Consider the following 21561-nt stretch of genomic DNA (forward strand, 5'->3'; position numbering starts at 1 on the left):
CAGCACACAAATCCAAATTTATTAAGTCAACGACATTATATGCAGAATTGGAAGTTTTTTATGAGGAAACTGAAATAGGAAAATTTGATAAACAAGATGGGACATGGTCAATGTAACAACCCAACTTTTTATACTAAGCTGAGGTCATTACTAAAAAGAAACAATGACAAGAGACACTTTTTTTCAAACAAGGGAAGACTAAATTTTCATTAAAAAAGGAATATTAAAACACTGAAACATAAACGCGGAAGCAAAACTGAGTCCCCATATGGCATGTCACGGATCCTTCTTTGTCGCTCGCCAGCTTTCCTCTACATTTACCTTCGCCTGAAATATTAAACATAGAAAGAGTGAGTATAAACATTTTATTATCTCAACAAGACTTTTTGAACTAATTTAATTTACTTTATTTGTCAATAGATTTACAATTATGGATAAATCATGGATGCATAAAAGTAGATTATCCAAAAAAATATGAGTTGGGCGTGGAAAATTTCATCAATTTGGATTTTCGAATACAAGTACCTCTTACATTCGTTGTCCTTGTTTGAAATGTGGGAATTGCGAAAGGCATAGTAGAAAGGATGTTAGAGATCATTTATATGTTAATGGTATTGATGAAAGTTATAAAATTTGGTTTTGGCATGATGAAGCACTTCCTAACTCATCTTTCTATGGAGAATCTTCAAAGTTTAACACACATACATGTGAAGAGAATGATGTTGGAAGTGTAAAAGAAATGATTGAAGTTGCTCACGAGGAGTATTCAAAAGACCCAAATGGATTTGAGAAGCTGCTTATTGATGCTAAAAAACCATTTTATGAAGGATGTAAAAAGTACACCAAGTTGTCTACTCTAGTTAAATTGTATAATTTAAAAGTTAGATATGGATGGAGTGATATCAGTTTTTCAGAATTACTTAGAACTTTGAAGGAAATTCTGCCAACTACCAATGAACTCCCAAATTCATTGTACGAAGCAAAGAAAACATTAGGTGCATTAGGAATGGAATATGAAAAAATTCATGCATGTCCTAATAATTGTTGTCTCTATAGGAAAGAATTTGCTAATGCAACAGAATGTCCTGAATGTGGTCAATCGAGGTGGAAAAACGTTAAGGATAGAAATGAAAAGAGAAAGAAAATTCCCTCAAAAGTGATATGGTACTTCCCACCCATTCCACGATTCAAAAGGCTATTTAGAAGTATTGAATGTGCTGAAAACCTGACTTGGCATGCTAGTGAAAGAATTGAGGATGGTAAGTTACGACATCCAGCGAACTCTCCAGCATGGAAGTTAGTAGACTTTAAATGGCCAAACTTTGGTTATGAACCTAGAAATCTTCGTTTAGCATTGTCAGCTGATGGAGTAAATCCTCATGGTGACATGAGTTCTAAATACAGTTGTTGGCCAATAGTTATGGTTATTTATAATCTTCCACCATGGTTGTGTATGAAAAGAAAGTACATGATGCTATCAATGCTAATTTCAGGGTCAAAACAACCAGGGGATGATATAGGCATATACTTAGCACCACTAATTGAAGATTTAAAACTTTTATAAGAAAATGGTGTTGAATGTTATGATGCTTATTGAGAAGAAGTATTCAACTTAAGGTCGGTTTTGTTGTGGACAATCAATGATTTTCCTGCATATGGTAACCTCAGTGGATGTTGTGTTAAAGGGTATAAGGCATGCCCAATTTGTGGAGATAATACAAATTCTATAAGGTTACGACATGGGAAGAAAATAGCATACCTAGGACATCAAAGATTTCTAGCACGCGATCATCCGTACCGACGACAAAAAAAGTCATTCAACGGTAAAAAAGAACTTGGTACAATTCCAGAACCACTTTCTGGGGAGGATGTGTACTTGAAATTGAAAGATCTTGAATTTCCTAAAGAAAAGAAGATCCATAAGAACCTATCAATGAACAGAAGTGAAAAGATTTGTTGGAATAGGTTATCTTCCTTTTTTGAGTTGCCATATTGGAAAGATCTTCATGTTAGACATTGTTTAAATGTGATGCACATCGAAAAAAATGTTTGCATGAATATCTTAGGTACGCTTCTTGATATTCTTGGTAAAAGTAAGGATAGGTTGAATGCTAGACGTGATTTAGTTGATCTAAAACTTCGACCAGAGCTTGCCCCTATTAGTAGTGAGAAGAAAATATTCATTCCTCATGTGTGTTATACTCTTACAAAAGAAGAAAAACGATGTGTTTTGAAGACTTTGTCAAGAATAAAGGTTCCCGAAGGTTACTCTTCAAATATTAGAAACCTTGTGTCAATGACAGATTTAAAACTTAATAGTTTAAAATCTCATGATTATCATGTGCTCATACAACAGTTGTTTCCCATTGCGATAAGATCGGTGCTACCGAAACATGTTCGTTATGTTATAACTAGGTTGTGCATCTTTTTCAATTCTGTATGAAACAAGGTGTTAGATGCGCAACAATTAGACAAGTTAAAAGAAGATATTGTGGTAACATTTTGTTTATTTGAAAAGTATTTTCCCCCTTCATTCTTCACAATCATGATTCATCTCACAGTACACATAGTTAGGGAAGTCAAACTTTGTGGCCCTATATATCTTCGATGGATGTATCCCTTTGAAAGATTCATGAAAGTCATCAAAAACTCTGTGAGGAATAGATATCGTCCAGAAGGTTGTATTGCCGAAAGTTATTTAATAGAAGAAGCTATTGAATTTTGTTCTGATTTCTTATCTGGAGTGGATCCCGTTGGGCTTGGGACTCGCAAGTCACAAGACCATTGAGACACTTTAAACATTGGTAGGTCGTTGTCCATGGGAGTTCCATTCAAACCTGAACAAGAACTTCTACGTCAAGCTCATCGATATGTGTTGGAAAATACAATTGATGTTCAACCATATATGGAGTAAGTTTATTCATTGATTTCTTCATTCTTTCATTCACTTTTATATAATTAAATCTAACTATATTACAATGTTTGAATGATGAATACAAAGAAAACATATGAAGGCATTGCAACTACAATATCCGAACAAGTCTAAAAATCAGAAATGGCTTCAAGAGGAACATAATTGAACTTTTATACATTGGTTACGAGAAGAGGTACAATGTTGAACTTTGTAATTTAGTTATACATGTTATGTGTTGAACTTGAAATAATAATTCTTGTTGTAGGTATCAACTAAGCTTGAAGTTGGAAATAGTGGAGTCTCAGATAACTTAAGGTGGATTGCCCATGGCCCTCATCCTTTTGTTATTACATATAGTGGTTATGCAATAAACGGATGTCGCTATCACACAAAATCTTCTGAGAAGGATCGAAGTGTACAAAACAGTGGAGTTAGTTTAGTTGCAAAAACAATGCAAGTGTCCAGTTCTAAAGATAAAAATCCCGTCATTGGAGATATGTCATTCTATGGAGTGATACAAGAGATATGGGACCTCAATTATAATACGCTTAATGTTTCGGTGTTTAAATGCGATTGGGTTCAGAATAGTGGTGGTGTTCAGATCGATGAACTTGGTTATACTTTAGTTGATTTAAATAGAGTAGGAAACAATTCAGACTCATTTATACTAGCAAGCCAAGCAAAGCAAGTGTTTTATGTTGAGGATCTAAGTGATGTTAGATGGTCAGTTGTACTCACTCCACCACAAAGAGACTTTGAAGATAGATATAATGACGATGAACTTGGTGATACAATACTCCGGTGTGAAGGAATACCCAATGATATGCCAGATGTCTATTTAAACAATGATTTGGATGAAAATGTCTCCACGTACGTAAGGTCAGATTGTGAAGGCACATGGATACCTACATAGTATTATAATGGTGTGTTCACAATTTCAAACAAGTAGACCATAAGTTTATTATGTTCATTTATCTTATTTCATTATTTATTATTGTTTAAAATTTGTATATCATGCTAATTTTTTCTTCATTTTTATTGAAAGCTTCGCATAATATAATATGGACGATCTTAATGAAGAAGTTGGTGTCGGTGAGTTGAATGCAACAGTTGAAGAAACCCCAAAAGAGTTGAAGTGACGACGAGGACCTACTATTATGTTTGATGTAACTCGCATTAGAAGTTTGGGAGACAAGAAGGTGGTGAGGTACAATGAAGACGGAGCACCTATTGGTGAGAATAGAGCGAAGTTAAAGTCTTTCATAGGGTCTGGAACCCATTATCATGTCCCTATCACATATATGTCTTGGAAAAGTGTGCCTGCAGAACTGAAAGATAAGATATTCACTACAATTGAGGTATATATAACTTTAATGTCCTCATTATATTTGATAATGTTCTTGTTGTATGGACACTTGATTAAGTACTTTGAATTATTTAGGCTGCATTCGTCATTGATCCAAGATCTAGGAAAAACGTTCTCCAAACTGCAGGTATTTCGTTTCGTCAGTTTAAGAACTGGCTAACAACGAAATACATCATCCCGCATAAAGATGAACCACAATTGCTTCAAGTTCCACCTGAAAAGTATTCCTTCATTGAGCAAAATCACTGGGAAGAGTTTGTAAGGTCAAGGTTATCAGAGACCTTTCAGGTATGAATAACTTTTATACATAAAAATCATTCGGAATAATATTTGCTACTTTCTCATTAACAAATACATTTGGATATAGGAAAAAAGAAAATTATAACAAGATAGATGATCGAAGAACAAATACAATCATAGAATCTCAAGAAAAGGGTATGCCAATCTTAAGGAGGAAATGGTAAGATGTTTAGATGTCTAAGGAGGAAACTCTCATTTTTGTAGTTTGTTCTTTCTTTGTTTCCAAAGAAACCTTATAGAATTTGGGATGTCTGGTTTGATATCTGGTCTAATGCTCCTCTTTGCTTGCGTGGTGTAAGTTTGTTTGTTTCTTGTAAAGGGTTGCATAAAAAGTTGTAAGTAGGAATATTGTATGACTTTGTCATGGGGGGGGGGGGGGAGGGTTGCATAAAAAGTTGTAAGTAGGATTCTTCTAAAGCTTTGTCATTGGGGGGGGGGGGGGGGGGGTTGTTTGTTTCTTGTAAAGGGTTGCATAAAAAGTTGTGGTTGCATAAAAAGTTGTAAGTAGGAATATTGTATGATTTTGTCATTTGGGGGGGAGGGGGGTTGCATAAAAAGTTGTAAGTAGGATTCTTCTAAAGCTTTGTCATTGGGAGGGGGATTGTTTGTTTCTTGTAAATGGTTGCATAAAAAGTTGTAAGTAGGATTATTGTATGACTTTGTCATTTGGGGGGAGGGGGCTTGCATAAAAAGTTGTAAGTAGGATTTTTACAAAGCTTTGTCATTGGGAGGGGGGGGTTGTTTGTTTCTTGTAAACGATTGCATAAAAAGTTGTAAGTAGGAATATTGTATGACTTTGTCATTTGGGGGGAAGGGGGGTTGCATAAAAAGTTGTAAGTAGGATTCTTCTAAAGCTTTGTCATTGGGAGGGGGGTTGTTTGTTTCTTGTAAATGGTTACATAAAAGGTTGTAAGTAGGATGATTGTATGACTTTGTCATTTGGGGGGGGGGGGGGGTTGCATAAAAAGTTGTAAGTAGGATTCTTCTAAAACTTTGTCATTTGGAGGGGGGGGGGGGAGGGTGAGTTGTTTGTTTCTTGTAAGGGGTTGCATAAAAAGTTGTAACTAGGATTCTTGTAAGACTTTGTCATTGGGGGGGGGGGGGTTGTTTCTTGTAAAGGGTTGCATAAAAAGTTGAAGTTTGTTGTTTGTTTCTTGTAAATGGTTGCATAAAAAGTTGTAACTACGATTATTGTATGACTTTGTCATTGAGGAGGGGGGAAGGGGGGTTGTTTGTTTCTTGTAAGGGGTTGCATAAAAAGTTGTAAGTTTGTTGTTTGTTTCTTGTAAATGGTTGCATAAAAAGTTATAACTACGATTATTGTATGACTTTGTCATTGAGGGGAGGGGGGGGTTGTTTGTTTCTTGTAAGGGGTTGCATAACAAGTTGTAAGTTTGTTGTTTGTTTCTTGTAAATTTGCTTTATACCAAAAATGGAATACAAGCTAATATGTTTACCACTTGAACTCCATGTTCTCGAATGAAGAAGGAGGGTTCAAATGAAGTTTATGTTGATCGAGCTAAAATGTGGAAGAAAGCTCGAGTTAACAAACAAGGATAGTACGACAACGACGACATTCAGCAAGTCGTCCATAAAATAGTAAGTCATTACATGTAAATCACACATTTCAATTATCCATTACATAAGCAATCATTTCTATAACTTACATTAATTTTTCTATCTTTTTAGGATGAGATATCAATAAATACAGATTCATCGTCTGTGAATAGACACTATTCGAATGATGTATTAACCCAGCATTGGGTGCAAAAGAGCACAATGGTCGTGTGCGTGAGGTTAGTGGATACGTTACTCCAACAACGTACTTTCATTCAGTTAAGAAAACATCAAAAGATGAGGCGAACATTCTAGTTGAGAATGAAGAACTCCGTAGGCGAGTTAGTGAATTAGAGGCACAAATTCGCTCAAACTTATCTACACCATTGTCTGCACACGGGAGTTGTTCAAGGCCAATAGTGTTAGAAGGGATTGAAGAGAAGGGTAAGAGAATAGAAGTGGAATCGTTGGACAAACCAAAACAGAAGGAAAAGAAAGGGAAGGAGGTGATGAAGATGAATGAACCAGAGTTGGACGTCTTGAAGGTATGTAATCCACTATTAAACTCGAATGTCTAATATCGTACGTCTTACTGAATTTGGATGTTCTTGAATTAGGAGATGGACTTAATAAAAATGCCTACAGAAAAAGAAGTTGTATGTGAATCGACATCAACTTTGCCATTAGCGTTGAAGTCGATTCGTAGATATGCTGAGAAGGTAATGGAGAAAGATTCCAGCATCAATTTTTCACTACCCGCTGACCTTTTTGGCGTTAGTCGAAAGACTTCTGTGCTTGGAGAGGATATCGTTGATCTTTGTAACATGAACGAAGTGAAAACGTTTACATTGGTGGCCTATATGATGTAAGTCAATTTCATTCCTTTGCATCTAAATTTATGTATCTCCTTTACGAGTTTATATATTTTGTAGGTACTTGTATTCATCTGTTAGTGGTTCGAAAGAAAATATGCAGTATGTCTTTGTAGATCCGTCCCTAATCTCTTCTCGAAACACACAAGAATCTCGAATTCGAAACTTGTGTAGTAGATTGATGGTGTCCAAACCCGACCAAGTAGTTCTTGCTCCTTTTAATCCCGGGTAAGTTTAGTTAGGGTATTGGTTGAATTGACAATAAAATAGTACTTACATTTTTGTATAATTAGGGGTCATTGGGCACTGCTTGCTATAAATGCGTATGAGGATACAGTGTTTTACCTTGACTCGCTAAGGACGACATCAAAAGCAACTACAAGATATGTAACCGACACGTAAGTTTAATCTTTTATATCATGTAGTGCTCTTAATTCTAATGCATGTACAATATTCTAAGATATGTGCAATCTTATCTTGGCAAAACAGAGCAATAGCGATATTTCACTCGCAAAAGAACATTAATAAAAGCAGGAAAGAAACTTTATGGCGAACAGTAAAGGCAAGTATAAATATTTAAATTCAATTGTATTTTGTAGATTACTAGCAATTAAGACTAGTCCGTTATTCTAATTTATTGTTTTTATAGTGTTCACTACAAGTCGGGAGCACTACGTGTGGATACTATGCCATGAAGTATATGAGAGAAATTGTAAATAGGGGAAGCATTGTCATCTCGGATTCGGTATGTTATATATCAAACTATTTCTTTTGTACGTATAATAATTTTCATGAATACTAATTCATTGATTTTGCATGTCTACAGATTGATACACGAAAATCATACTCACAAGCCGAGTTAGATGAGTTGCGGGTTGAGTTGGTAGAGTTTTTGGGTTCGTACATGTGATCTAGGACTTATGACGTCATCTCTGAAAAAGGAAATTAACTTTATTTTTTGTGGCTGATTTTTTGAAATGTTCATATGGAGGGGAGGGGTTGATTGATATACTTTTGAGACTTTGTAGAGGATTAGAGTTTAGGTGAATTGTTGATAGGTGAACTGTTCATATCTAGGGGGTTGCCATTATGAAAGTTTATGTATTGGGGATGATATACTTTTGGGCTAGGTTAGTTAATTAGATGATGTTTAGTTCAATTCTTGGAAATCTGTTGAAATTGTTTATATATATATATATATTGGTTTTGTAAATGATATATGAATATGATGCAAAGTTTTGGAAATGATATTGAATGGATGATGTTTAGTTGCCATTTGATGTATATTTGTCGTTTATATGTAGTTGAATTTTTGGACCAATGAGAGCATAATACAGGAAGAATAATATAAAATAAATTACCCTTAAAAAATGAAAAAATTGCTTGACGGTTTTGAAATGTCATTAACAATACATTTCTTGATGGTTTGCAAATGTCATAAATAACAAAATTCTTGACGGTTCTAAAATGTCATTAAAAACACTCTTGACGGTTTCCAAATGTCATGAAAAAGAGTACTCTTGACGGTTATTAAATGTCATGAAAAATGAACTCTTGACGGTTTGTAATTGTCATGAAAAATGCACTCTTGACGGTTTTAAAATGTCATGAAAAATGCACTCTTGACGGTTTTAAAATGTCATGAATAGTCGTATTCTTGACGGTTTTCAGGCTTCAGCATCTCATTCTTGATGGTTCTAAATGGTCATAAAACGTATCCTCTTGACGGTTCTCAACTGTCATGAAAAATTGAATACTTTACGGTTAGAAAGTGTTAACGATATCAATTCTTGACACTTTTTACAACCATCAAGAAAATGGCCTTTCTTGACACTGGATTCAACGACGATTTTGAAACCGTCAAGAATACTCATTCTTGACATTTTAAAACCGTCAAGAGAGTCAGTTTTTGTAGTAGTGTAAAGATCTCTTATCAAGTACTTATCATGAACTTAAATTACTTATGACACTTTAACAAGATGAACAATAAAGAAATGATAGAAAGACAATGAATAAAGATGCAATACATTGATTGATGTAGACCTTTCGGCCATGGAAGTATAAAAGTCAAAACATTATATTAAAAGTACAATAATGAAAAGTAAAGAAGGTGAGCCGAGTTGTAGAATGCCTTGTGAGCATTCCTTTGCTCTTTTACAAGTTAGAGGGAATGTTTTATGGTTTCTCTCTCTAATCTCTCTCCTACCCTCACTTAGAAGTTGACCAGAGAAGAGAGGAAGAGCAAAAGAACTTCTATAAAAGGGGAAAGGCTATTCCTTTCCGTCAGCTCTCATGGAGACAAACCTCCTAGAGCTCTCTAGCTTTTAGTCCATTCAGACCCCTCTTTTCTCATGGTGGAGATGAAGGTATATATAGACTACTTTGAGTGAGAAACTTCCATTCTTTTGCATATTTCAGCACCAAAAGGAACCTTGTCAAGTCACATCAACTCCAACTACTATTCTTGTCTTCTAATGAATCCCTTCGCATGATGATGTGGCATATCGCCTAGTGATGTTAATCGCCAGGCACTTGTTATCGTCTGACTATGCATACGTTCTTCTTGCAATTCACTATATTTCTTTTCTCTTCACTATCCTGAGATAAAAACACTGAAAAGCATATTAAATCAGGCGTGGAGACTTATGTAAGTTGTATTCCCTTATCTTTATAAATTTGCATTAAAGCTAAGCGTTTTGACACATTATCCTTCGTTCTGACTTCATTGTTTTTACCTAAAAGGCCATAATAAATTGTATTTCTACAAGTTATCAATGACCAAGCACAAAACTCATACTATCAACCAATAAAGTAGCAGCCTCACTATCTATCCCTGCCACAAACATAGAGCTCTTCCTAAGATTAGCAACCAAACACGAAAGTTCTCTGCACTTTTAAGGAGTCTCACGCATAAACAACAAAGAGGAATCATCAGCAGCACAAAAAATCATAAGATCGTCAGCAAAGGTCAGATGAGTCAAGCGAACCTTCTCACAATGCTGATGAAAATGAAAACTCTAGAAAGGCCTATTCAGCATTTGAGAAAAGACATCCATCATCATAACAAATAGAAACAGGGATCAAGGGTTACCCTGTCGCAACCCTTTTCTACTAGAAAAGAACCCCCAAAGATCCATTAACCATAATGGAGAACATCAAGGAGGTAACACGCCCTAATACAACTCATAAATTGCAAAGAAGTGCCAATAGCAATCAACAAACCAAACATCAAGTCTCAATCCACTGAATCATAAGTCTTCTAAAGATCAACCTTCATAGCACAGCAAGGCTTACCAGGATTAATATGATAACCCTCGATCAACTCTTGACAAAGCAAAATATTATCAATAATACTCCTCCCAAGAACAAAGGTATATTGATTACCAGAGATAAAGTTAGGAAGCAACACATGAAGCCTATCGGTCAAACTCTTAAAAATCCATTTGTAGATCACATTACAGCAAGAAAATAGGCTGAAATCCACCATACGCTCAGCCCCACAACGATTAGGAATGAGAGTAATCGCAATAGCATTAATACCATGAGGCAAATAACATGACTCAAAGAAATACAAAACAACATCACTAAAATCCTGCTCAACCATATTCCAAGCACCCTAAAGAAACTCACAGAAAAACCATCAGGACCAGGAGTCTTTCCACTATCCAAGTCTTTCCAATATCCATGGAAAATAAAACCATCCTAACCTCCTCTCATCCAATAAGAGCCTGTAAAGCATGGATGCACTCCTCAGACCACCTAAACTGGACAATTCCTCAAGAAAAGGAGAGAGCTTCCTATAGCCAATAACCTAGGACCCTAAACTGTTATAGAAAAAGTTTACCACCTATTGCGCTACCTCGTCATGGTAAGTCAAAAGAAATCCATCTGAATTTACCATAGATAGTAAAGAATTACGACTCACACAAGAATGAACAAAGTGATGGAAAAAAGTTGTATTTTGATCACAAAGCTCCAACCATCTAATCTGGGACTTCCGACAAAGAGAGGTTTCCCCCAATCTAACAGTCGTCTGAAAGACCTAACTGACAAAGCCAACTTGACGACTAAAAACATCAGACAAAGGATTACGGTTTACCTCTCTTTGAGCCCTATCCATAGACACTTAGCAATGCAAACCTAATCACTAAATATGTTTACCAAATTGCCTACGAAGGGCAAGTGGAGGTCATGCAAATTCTGCATGAAATTCACTAACAGAGAAACACCTTCACGTCTAACCTAAACCAAAGAGACCACATTAATAAAAGAATGATCCTCCACTCAATGGTTAAAGAACTGAAACATCACCACCCTCCGACCCTGTTGAAAGCCAAGATAGAATAAATAGGGGAATGGTCAGAAATATCCCAAGGTAAAACACTAACCCTCGAGCTAGGCCAAGCAGATAACGAGTCCTCATTCACTATATACGATCAAGATGGCACAACAAACTAGACTCATGCACCTTACTAGTCCAAGTGAACCAGTTACTCTGAATCAAAGACTCAACTAAATCAGCCTCGTGAATAGCAAGATCAAACTCCTCCATATCACCTGAAACCAGAGTCCCGCCAAAAACTTCAAAGTGTAATCTAATAGCATTAAAATCACTCATAACAACACCCAAACTCGACCAACCAGAAGTAATCTTAAATAAGCGACACCAAAGTAAACGTCTTTCAACATTAATATTGAAGGCATAAACATAAAACACCTTCACACTGACACTAGAGTTTAAGTTAGTTAAACAACCAGAAACAAACTGTCTATCCACTACACGAGGAGTAAAATCGAAACAACCCTGTTTCCACAACACCACTACTACTATAGCTACAAGAGTAATCTCAGAAGTCAACGAACCTGCTAGAAATAGTCCCAAAATTACCTTCACAAACTCTCCTCTCCAAAAGACAACAGAAACCCACAGAAGGCACCTAGAAAATCAATCACCGCCCTACACTTTATCCGATCATTAAGACTCCACACATTCCAAGAACACCAACTAATCATGGGTGTTATCAAGAACATGTCCCCCCTCCCGGACCACCATTTGGACTCATACCACTTAAAACAGCATCACTGCCATCAACCTGTAAGGGCGGTAAGGATCCATCCACAAGAGCCAAGGCCCAATCGTCACCCTCACCTAAGCAGTAAGATTAGCAGAAGAGTTAGGCATAGTCACCTCCCTACTTTTACCACACTACAACAAATCTGGCCTTTAATGTCGGGTGGAAAAAATGAAAAATGGGCTTTAATGTCGGTTTTCAAAAGGCGGACGTTTAATGTCGGTTTTAAACCAACATTAAAGAATGAGCTTTAATGTCGGTTTAAAACCGACATTAAAGCCCCTTTAATTTTTTTTATTTTTTTAATTTGGTAAAAAATCAAGTTTCCTCTCTCTTACTTTACCTTTTCTTTTTCCTTAAAAGTTTCTATATAAATTCTCCTCCTCTCTTCTTCCTAACTTTGAAATCTTCTAACCCTAAATTCTGCAGCCACCAATCAAATTTTCTTACTTTCATTTCCTACCATCGTAGATTCTTTTTTCCTTTGACGATTTGAAGATTTACTATGGCCGGTAAATGAGAAGGTCCGGCGACCGCCGTGCCGTTCCGCCTTCAAACGCCGCAGGTCGTCGGCGTCTCTCTCTCTCTCTCGGCCTTCTGTAGGAAACTTCACCAGTAACTGTCGTCGAATTCCAGTTTGCGTCCAGCACCGATTCCGATCACTAGGGTGCGGTTGTTGGGTCTAGCTGTCGACGGATCTCGCCCGGCTGTGCCGCATTTCGTTGGGATTTGATCAATGACAGCCATTACTCGAGCAAATCAGTGCAAGGTCGAGAGTGTAACGGAGACCAATTCCCCGAAGCGGAAACTGAGATCCAGTAGTGTGCAGAGGCAACAAAGCCCTGTCTCTACGCCGGTGAATTGGAAATCTCCTCGTCGGTGCCTTGTTGGTAATTGGTTTGTTCATCCTTGAGTCGTCGTTAATTTCAATTGGATAAAAAACATATTATTTAATAAAACATTGACTTATGCACGGTCACTATTTGATTAATTTGATGTATATATATTTGGAATTTTATTCTCTTTTTCTTTTTGGATCATTCTTTTGTTTGGTTTAGGTCATTTTCTAGTTTCCACTTTAAAAATCCCCATTTAATATGGTTTTGTACCATTCTTGAAATTGGAATAAATAAATGATAGAACTTTACTTTATTAAAAAAGAAAAACAAAAGGTCCATTTGTGTTTAATATTTAGGTTCTAATTTTTTTTAAGTACTTTTTTGTTTGAACTTCTTAGATATTGAAAAACAAAAAACAAGAACTTTTACTTTGATTTGAAAACCAAAACTTTCCATTTGTGTTTAATGGCTAGGTTTTGAATGATTTTTTAAACTTTGTTAGGTTGTTTCATATTTTTGTCTGTTAAGAGAATTGAAGTACTAAAAGAAATAATTAAATTTTTAAAAATAATAATTGATCTTTTAACCACAAAATTAAATTGAATTCTGTGTTGTAATATAATCTAACATATTGAAGTTAAACTTTCCAATTTTGTTAATAAATATACATTAAGAAGATTGAATAGTTTAATGGTCTAAACATAAAATACGAGTGGTAGGAACCTAATTAATACTCTTTCAAGGTTCACTATAACCTTAATTCAAGTCCAAAAAGCCCTCCAGAGGTAAGTTTGTTAAGATCATTTCAGAACAGTTTGCAGTTTCTCACTGTCTGTAGCTTACGGCTATCCTTTGAGCGGATATGATGACGAGTAAAATTAAACGGAAGAATTTGAAGTTTCTAGTTTAGTTAGGTATTACAAATTAAATTAAGATTTTCTGCAAATGAATGCATCCTTTCTTAGCCTCGTATATGATCAAATGATGAGTGCGTCTGAGATATCATTTCTTCTAATTATATGCAGAGCGATGGGAAAGCGGTTAATGGTGGCTTTTCTAACTCACTTACTTCACCGATAAGATGCTTGTTGAAGGACCTTATTGTCAAACCAGATTGGAATCCTAAAGGTGAGAATTAGTTTGTATGTTTCTAATTATATGTTTCTACTGCATTTCTAACAGGTTTTCATTTACTGTTCATAGACCCATAGTTTGCACTTGTATAGGACCGTTATTGGTAGGTATATCCTGCTAGGATGGTTGCAAGGCGGTCTGACAGACTTCAAAATGTCTTTTTTTGTTGCTAGTGGAATTTAGATTTCACCTTGTGCTATGTGAAAAGATGAGGAAGATGCATTCTTGAGTTATTAGTTTATGCTCATAAGATGTTTGATGAAATGTCTCGTAAAAGTCTCTTTTTCTTATGCCTTGAGTGAGCGTTTTGTTTGGTTTTTTAGTATTATTTTTGTGAATGTAGGTTGTTCGAAAGATGCATTGGGCTTTTGTTTGGTTTTGTTTGGTTTTTGAGTATTATTCTTATGCATTGGGCTCTAGCAATCAAGTTCTGCCATATATAATTGGCATTGTGTTTTACTATTATACATTTCATTTGGCAATTCATCCTAGTATCACTTTGTTTTCAATCATCAATGATGGGGAAAGTGTTTCTTGTTTATGAAAAATGGAACCAAGTACATTTGAGGAGACTTCTAGAATTACCGTAGCTCTTCGGAATTTCCTCATTTGTTTTTTGTTCCTTCAATAAAGTGGTATCTCTTATAATATGTATATATACATAAATTTATGTGAACGTCATTGTGTGACCTCTAGGCTTGAAATTTTCTTTTTGAGAGGTAATTTTCATGTGAGTAGACTCATATCTCTATAAAATGTTATGAAGCCTACGAATTGTCAGTGCTAGGATGTGTACTATTCATGGGATCTTGAATTTTTTAAGCTGTGGACAAATTATATTCACAAGTCTTGTTGTAATATGGTGCTGTTCATAGATGGGTATAAGCTCAAGAATTTTTTTTGATTATGTTATTCTAATTAAGTCACCAAAATGAATTTGTAAGTTGAAGCTTTATGGTGATTGTATTCTGTTTCGATTTGTAAGTTTAAGCTCAGGACATTTATTCATTCTTTGTTATATTAATCATCTTGGCAATTTTCTACCCATTAGTTTTGACGTGGGAGTGAGTTTGAGTGTTATTTGACATTTGTTGGATGTAAGAGCTGACATATTTAGTAATTTTGTAAACTGTTTGGTTTATAACGCCCCGTCTGGTTCAAGGTTCCTTATAGTGATCCGTACCTTCTTTGCATCTGTATTTTTAATCTGTATACATGGGTTAGTTCTATAATATCGAGGAAACTCTTCCATGATTATGATGCCTTGCCTTTGGGTAGTGCTAAACTGCTAGTAATGAACTTAAGAACTAAAGTCGTAATCATGCAGGGATCTATGGTGGAACCTACCGATATACCATCAGCAAGTGTGCCCCAGAATTTGTTACATCCTAGTCATTCCCTTCCTATCAAGGTATCTTCAATTTCCCTGGTAAGTTAGGCAACAGAGATACTTCGATCCATGTTAGCTATTTTCCCCGCACTTTGATGTTGGTTTTACATATACAACGAATGCAAGAATCTATTTCAATATTGCACAAAAAGGTGAATAACCTAGTTTTAGAGTAATTAATGTTTTGGCTTCATTAATTATTCATACAGGTCTATAATTTTTTATTTTCCATGGTGTAAAATTTGGTTCATAAAATGATTGTAGGAAAAGGCATTGCAAGAGGCAGCTAGCAAATAAGGTATAAAATTAATTATGTCCTATATATTTTTAGTGCTGCATATAAATTAATTAAAGTAATTTAATATTGTTGAATAGCCTTTAAGAATGTAATATGTTCATATAATTTGAAAATTTTGGGTAAAGGAAAATGAGAAGGCTTTGGTTGAACGTGGATAGGAAAATTTTAGGTAAAGGAATTGTTTATAATTAATATTGACGACAAAAAAAGAAGTTAAGTTTGGGGGCTGTAATTCCATGGCATAAAATGCATGAATGTGAGCTTGTGTTGTGTGTTGATGTTTTGTTTGAAAATTAAAGATAAGTTTCTAAGCATGTTACCCCTTTTTACGTTTTAAGTTAAAGATATTCATATAATTAATTATGAGATAAGGGTTGCTGTTTCAAGAACTAAGTTAGTAGGATCATGTGGTTTCTTGACTATTTTGGAGACTAATGCACCTATAGGATATATGATTATATGATCTACCGCACTACTGAGCGCTAAATTTCCATAATTTCTAATAGTCAATGTTGGTTATGCTTTCCACTTTTTATCTTCTCTGCAATTTTAGTGCTTCAAACAACTTTGCTATTCTAAATAAACGGTTTATTTGGATATTGTTTGTAGATGATTAAAGTCATATCGGGTTGAAAGCTAAGCAAGTGTGCAGATGGCAAGGCGACCGTTGAAAATTGAAGACTGAGAAGGCGTTTAGGATTTCTAATTATTTAATTCTTGTATTAGGATCTTTTTTCATGTACTTTTGTAGAATGTATATATAAACACAATATTAAGATTTTATTTTGTGTATTAAAATGTAAAAGACAAATATTATAGTTTCTAAAATAATATGAATTTCATTGATTTGTTGGCGTGAAAAAAATATTTATCTACATGGACCCAATGTCGATCTATAAAAAATGGACAATAATGCAATAATTAAATAAAAGTAAATTTGTAAAAATGAACCCAAAAACTATGCTTTAATGTCGGTTTTAAACCGACATCAGAGCTCAACCGACATTAAAGGGCTTCAATAACACTATCAAAGATGTCGGTTGAAAACTGACATTAAAGCCAAACCGACATTAAAGGGTTTCAATAATAGTATCAAAGATGTCGGTTGAAAACTGACATTAAAGACTTTTAATGTCGTTTTTAAACCGACATTAAAGAGGCCTTTAATGTCGTTTCTAAACCGACATTAAAGCCCAACCGACATTAAAGGCCTTTAATAACGCTCACAAAGATGTCGGTTGCCAAGTGATATTAAAGCCCTTTAATGTCGATTTTAAACTGACATTAAAGGTCAGATTTCTTCTAGTGCCACGACCTCTAACTGAAACCTCCCTCTGTTTATGAGTCACTAGGGTAAAATCATCACGTTTTCACACAACTCTCTCCACCTGAGTAATAGGCTTATCCAGAGAGCCCTTAATTATTTCACCTTCCTCTGACTGTTTAAGGGATATACAACACCTTTACTGGTTACAAGCTCATTCACAACCTCCTCCTGTTGCACCTAACTCTCCACAATCTTAAGAAACTTTCCAACATAATGCCTAAAAGCATAACAAGAATTACATTTACAAGGCTTCCACTCATAGGTAACAAGTACAATAAAGTCCACTTGCTAAGATTAAATGTAATCTCAGCTGATATATTGGAATTCACATCTAATTAAACACAAGCATGCAGATACAACAACCTACGTCATTCCTTAGAGGCCAAATCCAACGTCAGCGGCTTACCAATAGCACTATCCACCACATCAAGACTCGCTTCAGTCCACAACTTCATAGGGATCTTATCCATTTTAATCTATACAGGCGCAAAATTAAAATAAAACAAAGGTTTTATGGACAATACCGAGGTTCCATTTACGAAGAAGCATGAGCTTGTCTCCAAGATGCCAAAGGTCTCGAGATAGAATTAAGTCCACACATTTCGGACATCTGAATTGAAAACAAATGAGATCATTTTCGAGGATCGTAATTGTAGGCATTTTAATTTTGCCTCAAATTTTTTTAATTAGCCTTTGAATGACTACATAGGACATTTTTGCTTCGACAATATGTCTCACTAGAGAATTCTCCCAAACCTTAACTCCTAGAGCAACAAAGTCCTCGAGCAGAACAACCACAATCTTTGAACCCCCAATAGTAGGGGAGTAAAAGAAAGAGAAGTCCCAAAAACTAAACCAAATATAGAGGCCCATGATGAACAGAAATGAGGAATTATCGTCAACTTCGCACAAGCACCAAGACCCACATGTCCATTTGGATAATTAAGAAAGGGAAAACTGTGGAAATAACAAATTTATGGATAGAAAAAAGAAAAATAACAAATTGCTAAATTATTTTGATTTATGGCAAAACTAACTGCCAAAATAATTTTTTTCCATTTTTTTTTTTTTTTGCTCGAATTTACCCTCCACTGATGACAATTGTCCATAAACAAATACAGTGTATTTGTTGAGATCAAAAAATCAAACAAAATATTACATATCATGAATACAATGTATTTATAAACACTCACTTATAATAATTTTTAACTAAATCAAAAAATATTATATTGTTCCAACGATCCCTAAAAATATGTCATTAGTTTCAATATCCCCTAATTATTAGGATACAAAATCAAGTAATTAACAAATTTGTATATTTCATATTATTTATAAAAGAATGTATTAAATAATACATATTACAAATTAATAATAACAATTTCAATCTACACCATCCCCTAAGATATTCAACTTGAATTCAAATTCCCTTAAATAACTTCAAAGATTGCATTTTTTATTTTTTGAATTATTGATGAAAAATATACATAAAAATACATAATACATATTTGATATTCTAACAATATTTTTAACATTATTTTCCACCCTTAGTTTTAATTCAAAATTATAACACTATTTTAAAATCCAAATTATACACATTAATTTTAGATTATTAAATTGAATTCCTAAAATTATGTCAAGAAAAAACATACATAAATACATTAATTTTAGATTCTTAAATTGAATTTTTAAAATTATGCCAAAGATAATGCACAATCCATTAATTTTACCATTTTTTATTTTTCAAATTATTTACGGAAAAACGACATAAATTAATTGATTTTAGATTCAAAATTGAATACCTAAAATCATGCCAAGATAATGGATAATTTATTAATTTCACCATTTTTTATTTTTTAAATTATTTAAGAAAAAAAACACATATAATACATTAAGTTTAGATTCTTAATTTGAATTCCTAAAATCATGTCAAACATAATGGATAATCCATTAATTCTACCATTTTTTATTTTTAAAATTATTTACGAAAAAACATACATAAATACATTAATTTTAGATTCTTAGTTTAAATTCATAAAATTATGCCAAATATAATGGATAATCTCTTAATTTTAACATTTTTTATTTTCCAAATTATTTATGAAAAAACATACATTAACTTTGTATTCCTAAAAAACATCTTAATTTCCAAATGCATTCCTAAGACAAATACAATGAATAATCTCTAAGACCATGCTAAGAATATGCTAAATACATACATTACTTATTTTGTATCCTAATAATTAGGGGATGTTAAAACGAATGGCATATCTTTAGGGATTATTCAAACAATATAATTTTTTTTATTTAGTTAAGAATTATTGTTTACAAATATACTGTATTCGTGATATATGATATTTTGTTTAATTTTTTTATCTCAACAAATACACCGATATGGCATAATCTTAGGAATTTAATGTTAGGAATGCAAAATTAATTATTTTTCATAAATAATTTAGAAAATAAAAATGTTAAAATTAAGAGAATGTAAACTTATTATGTGTGTGTTTTTGATAAATAATTTAGAAAATAAAAAATGATGTTGTTCTTTCCTCAAATCAATATCCTTTTCTCCATTCTTTTCTCAAATTTCGATTCTTTCCTCAATTCAATATCCTTCAAATTTTTGTTCGTGCGGCCATCTCGGCTTTCTCCGTTTCAGTTGATTCTTAAAATCATTTTCCATCGTTGCTTTAAATTGAATTTTTTTAATTTATTTTTCTTTAATTTTTTAATTTTTATCCTAATAATTAATTATTGCATTGTATATGGCATGATTGTAGGGAGGGGTTGAATTTTGAATTTAAACTTAACTAATTTACCAAAGAAAATTATTTGCATTATATTTGCCATGATTTTAGGAATTTTTTTTTAAATAATGTGATTTTAAAAAATATTGTCCAAAATAGGGTCATCCGGAAACAATTGACAAAAATGGGGTAGTGAAGTCGTGTACTGGGTACACAACTTCCATAAAATCGTGGAACTGGTGTACAATTTCGGACCAGCGTCGTGTACCCAGTCCATGACAAATGAATGGATTTGTAGACCCGGTCCACGACTTCTGCCTGTAGTCGTGTACCAGGTACACGATTTCCTTACAACTGGCAGTCAATAGTAACGTTGACTGCCATTTGTCGGGTAGTGGGGAAATCGTGTACCACGTACATGATTTTCGTACATGACGTCAGAACTGACATATGGCAGTTAACAGTAACGTTGACTGCCATTTTGTCTGTGCGGAAGTCGTGTATCGGGTACACGACTTCCGTCACGTGAACTGCCACCTGTCCTTCATGCAGGAAGTCGTGTAGGTGGTACATGACTTCCCCGCCTATTTAAACCCCCCCTCCCACCCACCCGTTTGCATTTCCTCACCCTACCTTCATTCCTCCAAAGTTTTCCTCTCCCTTATTTTCCCTTATTTCCCTCTCTTCCGGATTTGCTCTTCATATTCCTTTATTTTCCACTTCTCCTTTACTCTTCCACCTATTTCCTCTACCTTTCTCCTCCATCCAACTCCACTTATCAAATTTAGGTAAGTTTATTTTAAGTTTTATTATGTTTTATATATTTATTTATTAGTTATATATTATTTGTAGATATATATTTTGAAAACATTATTGGAATAGTTATTATTAATGATGTATTGTTTTTAGGTTGTTATATATTTGTATTTATTAGTTATATATTGGTTTTAGGTTGTTGTATATTTTTAAAATATTATTGGAATAATTATTATTAGTTATATATTGTTCTTAGGTTGTTATATATATATATATATATTTATTTATTAGTTGTATATTATTTTTAGGTTGTTATATATTTTAGGAATATTATTGAAATAGTTATGTATTGTTTTTAGGTTGTTATATATTTAATAGTTATTATTAGGTTGTTTTTATGTTGTTATAATGACGGTAATGATGATAATAATAATAGTAATATATTAATAATAATAATAATAACAACAATAATTAAAATGATAATAATAATAATAATTCAAATTTGATAATAATAATAACGACAACAACCACATTATTTCCATTTTTTGTCGATTATAATTAAAATAATAATAATAATAATAATAACACAATAATAAATTAAAACCGGTAAAGAAGTTGCACGACTTCTTTACAATCCGTCCACGTTGGACGGTCAACAAGTCCAACCTGACGTGGAAGTCGTGTATCCCGTACACAACTTTCATGCGAGTCGTGTACGAGGTACACGACTTCAATAAAAATTGTGTACCTCGTACACGACTTCCTTCGAAATTTCCAGAATCACGCTATTTTTTACAATAGTTTGCCCCACCACTCTACTTTTGTAATTTCTTTTCAACTCACCCTATTTTTTTCAATAATTTCAAAAATAACTATATTTCCTAAAATAACCCTGATTTTAGGGAAGGATTGGTATGTGATGCGTAAAAAATTGAATCTTTTAAATTCTTTTTCGTTAATTCTTAATGTTTATCCTAATAATTAATTAT

The sequence above is a fragment of the Cucumis melo genome, chromosome 9 (assembly GCF_025177605.1).
Source record: "Cucumis melo cultivar AY chromosome 9, USDA_Cmelo_AY_1.0, whole genome shotgun sequence".
Lineage (NCBI taxonomy): Eukaryota > Viridiplantae > Streptophyta > Magnoliopsida > Cucurbitales > Cucurbitaceae > Cucumis > Cucumis melo.